This window comes from Gadus morhua, chromosome 23 (assembly GCF_902167405.1).
Source record: "Gadus morhua chromosome 23, gadMor3.0, whole genome shotgun sequence".
Classification (NCBI taxonomy): Eukaryota; Metazoa; Chordata; class Actinopteri; order Gadiformes; family Gadidae; genus Gadus; species Gadus morhua.
This window is the reverse complement of record NC_044070.1, coordinates 17,257,268-17,260,508: the sequence shown is the minus strand read 5'-3', so window position 1 is coordinate 17,260,508 and position 3,241 is coordinate 17,257,268. Positions and strand designations below refer to the sequence as shown.

General features: G+C 48.0%; 1 long non-coding RNA gene across 1 annotated transcript; it reads left to right on the top strand.

Moving 5' to 3' along the window:
- The first annotated feature begins 329 nt into the window (after positions 1–329).
- Positions 330–2,857, top strand: LOC115537580 (uncharacterized). Its single transcript, XR_003974831.1, has 4 exons — positions 330–388; positions 2,189–2,300; positions 2,526–2,607; positions 2,819–2,857. It is a non-coding gene; the product is annotated as an uncharacterized LOC115537580 (long non-coding RNA).
- The last annotated feature ends 384 nt before the right edge of the window (positions 2,858–3,241 follow it).

Here is a 3,241-nt window from a genome sequence, read left to right as displayed (position 1 = left end):
AAGTGATCATCACACTCACTGCCACTTCTCGTAGAATACTGCTACCACAAACCACCGGCGTTTGTACCATATATACCAGACAACTACATCCGTTTTACCACACATTAAAGCAAGACTTCTGCTGTTTGTTCCAGACCAGGACTCTGTCTGAGGAGAGCTGATGGAGGAGCTGAGACGCTGGAGGACGACTAGGAATCAACCAACAAGGATTCCTCGTAAGTTTGTATTTACTTGCATGGTTGACTTAAAGGGCAAAATACAGCTGTTACTTTGACATGCGTTAACAAACTACCGCTGGTTTTTCTTACTAGAAACCTTTCTGGAGTGGAGCAAGCTGGTAGGGGAGCCGTGAATCTGGAGGATGACCATCACTCTACCAACAAGGATTGTAAGTGTGTATTAACCTGTATCAACAAAGTGGAAATAAAGGGCTTAAAAATAATACAAACTACATGTTTGTTACCAGACGTTGGGACCAGACTTGCGCTGTTTGTTCCAGACCAGGACTCTGGCTGAGGAGAGCTGATGGAGGAGCCAAGACTCTGGAGGACGACATCACTCCATCAACAAGGATCCTCGTAAGTTTGCATAAGTAAGTAGAGTGGACTTGTTGTAATGCAGGATTAGTTTGTCCAGTAGAAGTAAGGCGTATTACTGTGGTTGGTTACCAGACAAACTACAGCTGTACTTTGTTACGTGCCATTAGATCCCAACTACTCCTGTGTTTGTGACCTTACATTAGAGACAAACTACTACTGTCTGGAGGACTGACGGAGAAGCCGTACATCTGGAAGGCAAATCCTGAGGACGACCAGGACTCTACCATCAAGGATTCCTCGTAAGTTTGCATTATCTGGACCTAGTGGACTAGGTTGGGGGTTCAGCTCTCAAACCAATGGTGCCGGGTTCAAGTCTTCAGAATACAGTGATACGTCCTTGAGCAAGGCGCCCTAAAGCCTGCCTGCTGCTCCTTAATGACGTCTCTTTGGTTCAGATAATGTTGCATCTGTTGAATATTGAACTTAATCCATGTCCTCATTTGGTCCCGGCAGACACACGTGAGCTGCACCTCCCCTGATCCTGTTTGGTCGGGGGCAGACACACCTGAGCTGAACCCCTCCTGATCCGGACATCCTGCTGGTTCCGTCTCCTCAGTTCATCTGAGCCTCGTCCTCCAGAAGACCTGCTGAGCTCAGCGGTCTGAGGCTGAGGGATCAATGACCTCCAGTGGGAGTGATCTTCTTGACCCCACATGTACCCGTGTGCTTCCACACGCCTTTCCCTGACGTCTGTCACTAACCTCACTACTTCACTACTCTCTACTCCTTCCCCTTCTTCTTCCTTCTCCGTGGTCCGAACCTTTACTCTGAAGGAGTGTCTCCTTGAACCTTTACACTGAAGGAGCGTCTTCCTGCCCTCAGAGGGTTCAGCGTTAGGGTTGAGAGTCAGGGTTTAGAGTCAGGGACAGAGCTGGTCAGGAAGGGCTGGTTTTACACAAACCTCTTCACTTGCTTTCTGTATGGTGGTGACATTTTGAAAAGATTCATTTGGGAAAATGTTTTCCTCTGCTTTCCTTCACAAAAATATGTATTAAACTCTGTGTTTGAACCAGAGGAAGCATGGCTGAAGGAGCTGATGGAGGAGCCGTGCTGAAGGCCCTGCCTGGTGGAGGTGCTGATGGAGGCCTGCCTGGTGGAGGATGTCTGTCGTGAGGTAGATGGAGCCTGACTCTGAAGTGACCATACACTCACTGCACTTCTCGTAGAATACTGCTACCACAAACCACCGGCGTTTGTACCATATATACCGACTACATCTGTTTTACACATATTGAAGCAAGACTTCTGCTGTTTGTTCCAGACCAGGACTCTGTCTGAGGAGAGCTGATGGAGGAGCTGAGACGCTGGAGGACGACTAGGAATCAACCAACAAGGATTCCTCGTAAGTTTGTATTTACTTGCATGGTTGACTTAAAGGGCAAAATACAGCTGTTACTTTGACATGCGTTAACAAACTACCGCTGTGTTTTCTAACTAGGACGTGTTTCTGAAGCGGAGGCGAGCTGGTAGGGGAGCCGTTAATCTGGAGGATGACCATCTCTCTACCAACAAGGATTGTAAGTTTGTATTAACCTAACAAAGTGGAAATAAAGGGCTTAAAATTAAGAAAAACTACATGTTTGTTACAGACGTTGGGGCCAGACTTGCGCTGTTTGTTCCAGACCAGGACTCTGGCTGAGGAGAGCTGATGGAGGAGCCAAGACTCTGGAGGACGACATCACTCTACCAACAAAGATCCTCGTGAGTTTGCATAAAGTAAACAGACTGGACTTGTTGTAACGCAGGATTAGTTTGTCCAGTAGAAGTTAAGGCATACTACTGTGGTTGGTTACCAGAAAAACTACAGCTGATACTTTGTTACGCGCCATTAGAGCCCAACTACTCTGTGTTTGTGACCTTACATTAGAGACAAACTACTACTGTGTTTGTGACCTTACAATAGAGACAAATTACATTTGTGACCAGGAATCTGGAGGACTGACGGAGAAGCCGTACATCCGGAAGGCAAATCATGAGGACAACCAGGACTCTCCATCAAGGATTCCTCGTAAGTTTGCATTACATAGTGGACTAGGTAGGGGTTGGGGGTTCAACTCTCAGACCAATGGTGCCGGGTTCAAGTCCTCAGAATACAGTGATGCGTCCTTGAGCAAGGCGCCCTAAAGCCTGCCTGCTCCTTAATGGCGTCTCTTTGGTTTAGATAATGTTGCATCTTTTGAATATCGAACCTAATCCATGTCCTTGTCTGGTCCGGGCAGACACACCTGAGCTGAACCTCACCTGATCCTGTTTGGTCGGGGGAAGACGCACCTGAGCTGAACCCACCTGATCCTGACATCCTGCTGGTCCCGTCTCCTCAGTTCATCTGAGCCTCGTCCTCCAGAAGACCTGCTGAGCTCAGCGGTCTGAGGCTGATGGATCAATGACCTCCAGTGGGAGTGATCTTCTTGACCCCACATGTAGCCGTGTGCTTCCACACGCCTTTCCCTCACGTCTGTCACTAACCTCATTACTTCACTACTCTCTACTCCTTCCCCTTCTTCTTCCTTCTCTGTGGTTCGAACCTTTACTCTGAAGGAGTGCCTTCTTGAACGTTTACACTGAAGGAGCGTCTTCCTGCCCTCAGAGGGTTCAGCGTAGGGTTGAGAGTCAGGGTTTAGAGTCAGGGACAGAGCTGGATA